General features: G+C 39.6%; 1 pseudogene; it reads left to right on the forward strand.

Moving 5' to 3' along the window:
* The first annotated feature begins 995 nt into the window (after positions 1–995).
* LOC110724562 lies at positions 996–9,563 on the forward strand (annotated as a pseudogene).
* Positions 9,564–10,852: the final 1,289 nt, after the last annotated feature.

Consider the following 10,852-nt stretch of genomic DNA (forward strand, 5'->3'; position numbering starts at 1 on the left):
CCCACAGACGGCGCCAAAATGTTTCGGGGTTTTCTGATGTCCTGCGGGAGAGTTACAATTCCGAGACTGGAATCGGACGCATGTACCTGCAAAACAAACGGATGCTCCGGATGATTGGAGATCCGCCTCCGACGGTCAAGTTAGTACTTGATTAAGGAGTAATTAATGCGGAAATTAAAGTGATTGGGTCTCTCTAGGTGAGAGTGTTTAATGTGTGTAATCTGCGTAATCTCCCTTAATGAGGATTAAGGGAGGTATTTATAACCTCGGGAAACGTGCCAATCTAGGTTTAGGTTAACCTTGGGCTGATTGGGCTTCCCTCGGAAGTTGGGCCTAGGTGACCGGCTTCTCCATTAGGCATGGAGTATGCCACGTGTCATGACATAATAAGTCCAGGGTGGACGAATAAGCGTGTGCCACGTGGCAAGCCCTGAGAGGTCCAATTGGGGGACACTTGGCAGGACCTGATTGGCCCACGTGGCGTATTCCGATTGGTGGGAGCAAAATCCCCTAATCAGGTATCTCTAGGTGAGAGTGTTTTATGTGCGTCCTCCCCCTTAATGAGGATTAATGAAGGTATTTATAACCTTGGGAAGCGTGCCACTCTCTAGGTTTAAGTTAAACCTAGGGCTGACTGGGCCTCCTTAAGAGTTGGGCCTCGTTGGCCGGCTATCCCATGTGTCATGGGAAAGGACACGTGTCGTGCCGCAGTTGGTCCATGGTGGACATATCTCTAGGTTTTGAGAGGTTTTCTTTAGAGAGGTTTAGGTTTTGTTCTGATGTAGCCTTCGTATTTCCTCTTCTTCTCCTCTTCAAATGATATAGAGAGTGCTCTATTTATAGAGTGAGCACTCCCTAGGGTTAGGGTTTAATGTATATTGGATGTTGGGCTTGACAATAATATAACACTAATTAGAACATGTTTGATATTGTTTTTTGTTTTTAATTTTCTATTTTTTTCAAAACTAAAAATCAAAAACAAAAAACAAAAAAAAGGTGTTTTTACTTTTCTGTTGTCGGTTTTTAAAATTATGATGATTTAAATAAATTTGACTAATTTTAGATTCATTATTAGATAATATATATCATATGATTTTGAAAAACAGAAAACCACGGCGGCGTTGCCAAACGAACCTTTCTACATCATTCACTGGAGCCAAGTAAGCCAACCAACTCCAATCATGCCAGTGTTCAAAACCGGCTGCTCCTCAAATTCAGCCCCTCCTAGGAACACCGCTTAGCCGTCGCCACCACCCAAAACTTCGGCAAACACGGCAATGGCTGCCTCCACATCCTCGACCTCTCCCCCACCCCATCTCCGAACTCACCTTCTTCGACACCGCCGACGGCATCAACGACATCGCCTGGTCCGAATCCGACGACAGCCTCCTCGTCGCCGCCTTTGCCGATGGCTCTCTCAAACTGCACGACCTCTCTTTTCCCCCTGAACAAAACCCTTATCGCCCTCTCTCTGAACACACCGATGAAGCTCATTCCGTCGATTGGAGCCCAATTCGCAGTGATTCCTTCATCTCCGGTTCTTTCGATAATACAATTAAGCTTTGGACTGTTGATCGCCCCACTAGTGTGATCGCCTTCAAGGAACATGAGTATTGTGTTTATTCTGTTGCTTGGAATCTCCGGCTTGCCAATGTTTTCGCCTCGGGTTCCGGGGATTACACGGTTCGGTGTTGGGATGTTCCTGAGCCGGGCTCTACTTTGATCATACCTGGTAAATGGTAATGAAGTTGAGATTTCGTCTTGTGATTGGAATAAGTATGATGATTCTTTGCTGGCTACCGGGTCTATGGATAATATGGTTCGGGTTTGGGATGTGAGGAGTAGTAAGACTTCCATTGCTGTTCTTGCTGGTCATGGGTATGATGTAATGAAGGTTAAGTTTTCGCCACATCGCCAGAACATGGTTATGAGTTGTTCTATAGATAGGACGGTTTGTATGTGGGATTTTACGGTAAAGGATGCTTTAATTGAGAAGTATGATCATCATACTAAAACCCCAGCCGGGATCGATATGAGTGTTCTTCATGAAGGGTTGTTGGCTAGCACTGGTCGGGATGGGATGACTTATGTTTGGCAACATAGAACTGATCTTAGAGCCGAAGGAGGTATGTTGTAATTGCTTGTGTTGAGAAATTTATGTCTAAATGTTGATATATTTAGTGTTAATTTGTAAGGAGGCAAGGAGCTTAATGGAATTGTGAATATGGAGTTTTAAAGTTGTTCAGTGTCCTCTAATTCAAAGCCAATTTGAGGACTCAATCCTCTTTCTTCTCCAAGTTTTTATGCTTGATGAGTTGATGGTATTGTATTATTATAAGTTAGAACCTACCAAGGAGTAGTATGTTTCTTAACCTATGTGAAATTGGGTAGCATGAATGATTTAAATGGTGATTAGTGAAATAGTTCCTTTGCTGACTTACATGAAAGACTCCTTGGGAAGTTTAGCTTTGAACTTATCATACATCCTTGCAAATACTGAAATACATACTGGGTCAATGAACTTGTCTGCTGGTTCTTGGTTACTATTTTTCCCCTTAAAATCCTGGAATTGAATTAATTATATTTGCTTGGTTTTGAACTTTTGACTGAGACTGTAAGCCCTGATCAGCATTTTATTAGTTTATTTTACTGTTTTATTACTCCCTAGTCCCTACTAGTTTTCTTAATTGTTGATGTAATGTTGGGAAACTTTACTGTTATGCAGTTGCTGAGGTATATGTTTGACTTGCTTTACCTTCGGAACTAGTTTGGACATTTACATCCCTGCCATATTGCTTTACAATATAAGAGTGCACACATTGTACACTACTAGGATTCAGGGATTTGGCTTTATCACTGTATTTTGTTGAGAATATCCCTAGTTGAGGACTCAAGGGTTGATAGAATATTCCCCATAAGTGGACTGAGCCCCTTCTCTTAGGAGAAATCCATTAAATTGCAAATGAAATGTAAGAAACCACTTAAGGGATCAATAATAGCAAATATTCAAGGGAGGGAGGGAGGAGGATTGTTTCATCTCACATCCCTGATTTTTAAACAGAAGAATTCAAGGCTTGTCTGGGCAGTTGAAGTAAATTGTGTGTTTATTCTTCTGTACTTGAGTTGAAGAGATGGAATTGTGTGGCGTTGGAAAGTGGAAGGAAGGTAGCTGTTGTTAGCTCAATTGAAAATAGAGATGACAGTTACAGTAAACCCACCTGAAACAAAGAAAGCTAAAATATAATAACCCACTTTAGGAGTAGCAGTAGCTGCTGGAGGTTGTTGAATGCTTGTAAGCTGTAACAAATGTTGACTGGTTGTTAGAAACCCATTGTAGCACCACTGTCACAGGGTAATAGGGCCTTAACCCTTGGTGTAGGTGTCTGGCTTCCAGTTCACATAGATTTGGCCCACGCTATTGCATTGATTACAGAAGGACGAAATTCAATCTTTGAAGGTTCTTTTTCCAATATCTGGCCTTTTGTATCTTTTATCAGTTGTAAAATAGGTTTAAGAAGAAGTTTGATAACATCCATTCTCAGTCAAAAGTCTAGAAAATGAAAGTTTGAAGTTGCTTTTAGGTGCATTCATCAGCACATTATAAAGGCACTCCAAAAAGGCTTCCAATTCTAACTGAAAACGAGGGAGGGGTGTTGTAAAAGGGCCATTAGAATACATTGTTATATTTAGGTTAGTTAAGGTTCAATTAGTTGTAAGAGTAATATGTATGAGTGTATTACATTGGAGAGATTGTCAGGTAAAGGAGATAGCTTAAAGGTTTATTGTTAATTGTCTGGAAAGAGGACAGGAACTTAATGGAATTGTGTGTATGGAGCTTAAATGATGTTCAGTATTTTCTATTTCAAAACCAATTTGAGGTCTCAATCGTCTTTCTTCTCCTAGTTTCTATACTTGATGTTTTTCATACTTGGTGATTTCAATCATTTGTTCATATATTAGAAGTTAGAACCTACAAGTATGTTTCTTAACCTATGAAAGTTTGAAGAGAATGGGTAGCTTAATTGACTTAAATGATGAGTGGTGAAATAGTTTCTTTGCTGACTGACATGAAAGTCTCTTGGCCAGTTTAGCTTTCAACTTATCATACATGTTTGCAAATACATACTGGGTCGATAGACTAGTCTGCCAATTCTTGGTTATTAAATTTTTTTATTTCCTATTTTTTTTTTCAAACTCTTGGGTATTATATTGATTATATTTGCTTGGTTTTGACCAAGGCTGTAAACCCTGATCATCATTTTTTGTTTATTTCTCCTGGTTTCGTTTTGTGAGGCATCTCCTGTATTATTACTCCCCGGTCTTCAATAGTTTTCTAATATGTGTGGGAAAGTTTAATAAGTTAAAGATAAGAATGGGACGGAGGGAGTAGTATAACTAGTACTCCTCGTATGTATCTATAATTAGCTTGGTCCTGCTGAGTGTTTTAGATGGTACTGTGGCTGTTTATTACCAGATAATTTCAATTTAAGGAACAATTTTATGGATATTGCACTTGTTTAATTCAGGTGGGTGTACCGGACTTTTGAAGTTCATCTTATTAACTAGTTAGCCACTCATGCAACTAAGGTGTTTACCTTTGATTAGCACGACTGATAGACTACTAGAATATGTGGGAACAGATGTTAATTGGGGTGATTGCCACTATTGCTGGGAACAGACCTAATATGAAATAGCATTTATGAATAACTTCTTGGAGCATTTAGCCTATTTCTAGATGACTCGCAGCCAGTCTTATCTTCCCTCTTTTAATTTGGTGAATAGATCTTTAACAGGTACCTCATTTAAATCACAGCTCTCTTTTTGGCCTAATGACAGGTCTTGAAACTTATTCCTCGGGAAAGGTTGTGTTTTCGTAGTAGTTGCTGCTCCATTGTTGAAAAGCTGCTTGCTGGAGTTGTCTTCCATTGGGGAAACTTCTATTTGGCGAGTGGCCATCCAATGTTAAAGACTTATATCCTTTCCCATTTTCTCTCTCTTTTCCTCCACTTGACACATCACATTCTCTTCCCTCCACATCACTTCCCACTATCTCCATCCTTTTACTCATTCGATTTTTAAATATTTTCAATATCAATGAGTATCCTATCCCATTTTCTCTCTCCTATTTACATATATCCCACCATATATTCCCTCTCCTATTAATACACTTAATTATTATTAAAGTATGTAAAAGATGTTAATTATTATTATTATTATTATTGAATGAATATAAAACACGTCAACGAATACTATTTCACATTAGCACGTTAATATAAAAAATAGTAAAAAGATGAGATAAATTAATTAAAACACATAAATTAAATACATGAAATACACGGATGAAAATAAATAATTCACCAAATGCCATCAAGGTTTTCAAAATTCACCAAATGTCACCGAGTTTTAAGAAAAATTCACTGAGTGTCATTAATGACTGACTGCCGTTAGTTAACCGTCAATGTTAGTTGACCCCACCACTTGACACGTGTCACCTTCTGATTGGTCCGTTTTTTAAAAAAATTAATATTTTTAAAAAAATCCAAAAGAAATTAAAAAATTAAAAAAAAAAAAACACAAAAAACCCTTGAAACCACCCCTTCCACCACTTGTTCCTTGCCGCCAAACCCCGAAACCCTACCACCGGCAACCTGCACCCTCACCGGCAGGCGGCCACCGAAGCAAGCCCTCCCTCTCCCCTCCTCTTTCCCGTCGCAAAACCACGGCCACCACGCGAAATCCCTCCCCTCCTCTTTCCCGTTGCGAAGCAAGCCTTCCAAACCCTCAGCGACCCTCCACCTTCCCCAGCCATCCCCTCGTAACCACCCACCCCACCGTCGATCCCAACCCTCGAAACCCATGAAACTATCTCACCCACCATCGAAAGGTAGGGTTTTCGTTGGTTTTGTGGGTGGGGTGGCCATGGATGGACATTTCGTGGTGGGAATATTTCGTGGGTGGGGACGTGTGACCTGTCGGTGAGGGTCGCCGACGGCAGGGGCTTCAGTCTTTGGAGGCAAGGAGGGGTTTAGGGTGGGGTGGGCGGCCTGTCGATGAGGGTGGTAGAAGGGGTGGTGGGTGGGGATTTGGTGGTTTTTTTTATTATTATTTTTTAATTTTTTTTAGTTTTTTTTTAATTTTTTTAAAAAACGATCCAATTAGAAAGTGACATGTGGCAAGTGGTGGGGTCAACTAACGGACATTGACAGTCCACTCAGTCATTAATGGCACTCAGTGAATTTTTGCAAAACTCGGTGGCATTTGGTGGATTTTGAAAATCTTGATGGCATTTGGTGAATTATTAAAGTGCTCAGTGGCATTGGTGAAATAGCCGTAAAAAATATTGAAATGCTAATTTTCAACCGAGCTCTTAGACCTTGTCCATAAATGCTCAACCAAGTCGTTCTTTAATGCCACATGGACTTGTCTATCGTGAATATCCCCTTTTGAACCTATTAATCGGAGTTACGGTAAATGTTGTTGCATTTCTGGTTGAGGACCCCGGCATATTTTCAGGCTGTTCTTGGGCGAACTCAAGTGGATCTTTATAGTTTCAATATGTATCACGCTCGTCTTCAACGATCATGTTGTGGATGATGATGCAAGTCATCACGATTTCCTCATCAACTCTACACTCCATGCCAAAGAAGGCTTCCTAATTATTGCAAACCGAGCTTGAAACATACCAAATGCACGCTCAACATCCTTTCTAGCACTCTCGACGTTTAGTGAACAATTTATCCTTACAGGTTTGTGGGGCCGCAATAACATCTATAAATGTTGACCATTTTGGGTAAATCCCATCTGTGAGATAACATCCTTTGTTGTAACTATTTTTGTTAATTGTGAACAGAACTTGTGGAGACGATTATTTATTATATCATCAAACACCGGAGAACGTTGAAGTACATTAATGTCCTTGCATGATCCAGGTGTCACAAAGAAGGCGTGCTAAATCCCTAGAAGCAATCGCTTCTAAAATAACACTCGCCGTTTTAGATCTTCCTTAATACATTCCTTTCCATCCAGCGAGACAAATTTTCCATACTCAATGCATGCAATCAATGCTGCCAAGCATGCTAGGGAAACCTATGTCCTCCCCTTCTTTAAGGAGGCGTTGGATATCTCCCAATGTTGGCTTGTGAATGTACTCAGTTGCAAATTAAGCAATTACTCCTTTGACAAACTGTCCAAGACATTCTCTAGCAGTGCTTTCACCGAGCTTTAGATATTCATCTACTTGATAAGCTGAACAAACTATAAGCTAACATATTTATGCCTATTGTGCATTTCTAAAGGGGTGAAGCACCAAGATGCATGGTAGCATCTGGGTGTTGTTGGAAGTAGCGGTTAATTGCACTTAATGTGTTGACAATGCAAAGGAAAAGGGGTCTTCGCAAACGAAACCTCCTTCGAAACGCGGCTTCATCATGTACTGGTTGGTCACTAAAGTAATCTACAACTAAATTGTCATCGTGAGCTGCTTCACGATTTCTTGGCACAGTTATCCTTCGTTTTCTTTGACGTTTTTGTTCATTTTGTTGTACTGAATTGTTTACAGCTACAAGTACTACATTTTGCATTACTTGTAATCAATGACTCTCGTTGATAAAATTCATGACCCTGTGACCATACGGTTGAACTTGAAGATGAAGAAGAAGAACTTGAAGAGTTAGAATTGAAATTCATATTATGCTTATTACCAAACAATATATCAGATAAAAGGTTGATGGTGGGTTTTTTTTTTTTCTCTAAGGGAAATAGAATGCTGTTATTAATAGATGTAATGTTATTGGCAGTAATTTTATGAATTTTATAGATAAAAATAGGATAAGGTTAGTAAAAAGATAAGATTATTTTTAACGATATGTGGTCATAAAACAAGAGATGTCAGAAGATAGGATTTTGATTAGATGTAATGTTATTGGGAGCAATCTTATGAATTATATAGACAAAAATAGGATAAGGTTAGTTAGAAAATAAGATTTCTAATAAGGTTATGTGGTCATAAAACAAGGAATGTCAGAAGATAGAATTTTGGTTAGATGTAATGTTATTGGGAGCAATCTTATGAATTTTATAGACAAAAGTAGGACAAGGTTAGTCAGAATATAAGATTTCTAATAAGGCTATGTGGTCATAAAACAAGGGATGTCAGAAGATAGGATTTTGGTTAGATGTAATGTTATTGGGAGCAATCTTATGAATTATATAGACAAAAATAGGATAAGATTAGTCAGAAGATAAGTTTCTAATAAGGCTATGTGGTCATAAAACAAGGAATGTCAGAAGATAGGATTTTGGCTAGATGTAATGTTATTGGGAGAAATCTTATGAATTTTGTAGACAAAAATAGGATAAGGTTAGTCAAAAGATAAGGTTTTTTAATAAAGATATGTGGTCATAAAACAAGGGATGTCATAAGATAGGAATTTGTTTAGTATTGCAAGATAAGACTTACTATGTTATCACAATAATATAAAATAACATTAACAGACTTTAACTAAATTTAGTACAGATAAACTTCATATTAATACATAGAAATAACACTTATTAAAATGGTACATTGACAATAATTCTAGTTACATTGACAATAACAATACTAACAATAATAATATAACATACAACTCATAATCGTAAATAGTAATAATGATAACTAGGTACAATCAGCTAAATTAAATCAAAGCGAAAATCTACTACAAAATTCATCTCTAAGTTTCTTATAAATTTCTAATTCAACTTCATCAAGAACGGGCTTCTGCATTAACCTTTCTAACATTCTAAACTTCAGAGCCTCGTCCTTTTGCCTTTTCTTTTCTTCAGCTTGTGCTTTTTTTAATGCATCTCTTTCCTTCAACTGATCCAGCAGTCGCCCACCTAAGTCATTCAACTTATCACCAACTTCGTTAAAATTTGTATTTAACGATTCAATATTTATACTTGAAGATGAAGTAGTTGATGCTTTACCTTTCATCTTTGTTTATTTTATGCCACCGGGTCGTTTAGCTCTTCCCCCAACCTTGGATGGTGAATCAGGTTTTGATCTTTTACCGTTTCCCCCACTTTCGGTTGATGTTTGTTGGTTGGTAACATGTTTGATTGATCTTTGGCCAATGAAGGATCCCATTTCGGATATTTTCTCAAAGTTTCAAAACAATGTAAGAAACAAAACATCTTATCGTTAGTTGCATAATAATCTTTGTGAGCAAAATTCTCCCAATTTTGCTCGGACTAACCACTACTCTTGGTTCGATAATGATAGACATATGCATCTACCCATTTACCACAAAGTAAATTGATAAAATCCCATCGATTTTGCATAGATTAAATGTTTCTTACCTTTATTTCAGCGGGGTTTTTTATTCTAGCCTTTTCGTAAAGGTTATAGATTTCAACCCATAACCCACTATTCTTTGTCTTGGTTCCCCTCACTACGTCACCTCCTGCATTTATGTAGGCCGATACAAGTGATTTATCTTCGGCTATGCACCATGATTGGTTTTTCCTTTGCCCCGGTGGTATTGACATTTTGTTCGGGAACAATTTTGACATCAACATTCACTACTACATTTTTTATCTAATACAACTGTTTCGGGGTTTTCTGATGTCCTGCGGGAAAGTTACAATTCCGAGACTGGAACCGGACGCCTGTACCTGCAAAACAACGGAGACTCCTGGTGGTGGGAGCTCCGCCTCCAACGGTCAAGTTAGTACTTGATTAAGGAGTAATTAATGCGGAAATTAAAGGGATTGGGTCTCTCTAGGTGAGAGTGTTTAATGTAGGTAATCTGCTTTGTTAGCGTGATCAGCCTGTTATCTCTGTAATCCCCCCTTAATGAGGATTAAGGGAGGTATTTATAACCTTGGGAAACGTGCCAATCCTAGGTTTAGGTTAACCTAGGGCTGATTGGGCTTCCCTCGGAAGATGGGCCTGGGTAGCCGGTTTCTCCATTAGGCATGGAGTATGCCACGTGTCATGACATAATAGGTCCAAGGTGGACGAATAAGCGCGTGCCACGTGGCAAGCCCTGACAGTTCCAACTGGGGGACACTTGGCAGGACCTGATTGGCCCACGTGGCGCATTCCGATTGGTGGGAGCAAAATCCCCTAATCATTTGCCCCTCATAGGTGGCACGTGACTGGTCACGTGTTACCTGTGACAGGTGCCGCACTGTAACAGGCGACGGCCTGCTACAGGTGTCACTCGGCGAAAGGCCGAGAGATTCTCCCGCCCAAATTTTGAATTCTGGAAGTGACCCTTCGCCTTCCCACTTCGCCTATATATATAAGGGAGTGTTGACTTCAGTCATTCACACTTGAGAACTTTGTGAGAGAACATTCGGACCCCTGAACTTGCTCTGACATTTTGGACTCTTTCTGCCTACCGCCTGCTCTGACAAGCCGACTGCAAAGGATTTTCAGAACTTCATCAACCGTCACTCGTTCAGGTAACCGTCGGTTCTCTTACTCTTAATTTTCTCTTTATTTTATTCTTTTTTGAAATGGCACCACGGAAGCACACGACATGACCTAGGTTAGTGATCAGCCGGTCACCGGGGACGGCTGAATCTAGGACTAGGAGTGTCGCCTGCCCTTTTCCGGACCCTTCTTTGCCCTTTATACAAAGTCCGACTGTATCTGTGTCTATGTAGAGCATGATGGCCAGAACAAAAAAGACTGCCAGGATCTCAAATTCAGACGGCTCCTCCCGCAGGGTGCCGATTAGTGAAACATCTGACCAGGCGCCAGATGTGGAAGTGAAACAAAGCGGCTTGAAAGCCGGCTGTTCTGAGGGAGGAATCAAAGTGACCCCTTCCCATTTCACAGTTGACAATTCTTCATTCTCTCCTGCTC

Source organism: Chenopodium quinoa, unplaced genomic scaffold (genome assembly GCF_001683475.1).
Source record: "Chenopodium quinoa cultivar QQ74 unplaced genomic scaffold, ASM168347v1, whole genome shotgun sequence".
Classification (NCBI taxonomy): Eukaryota; Viridiplantae; Streptophyta; class Magnoliopsida; order Caryophyllales; family Amaranthaceae; genus Chenopodium; species Chenopodium quinoa.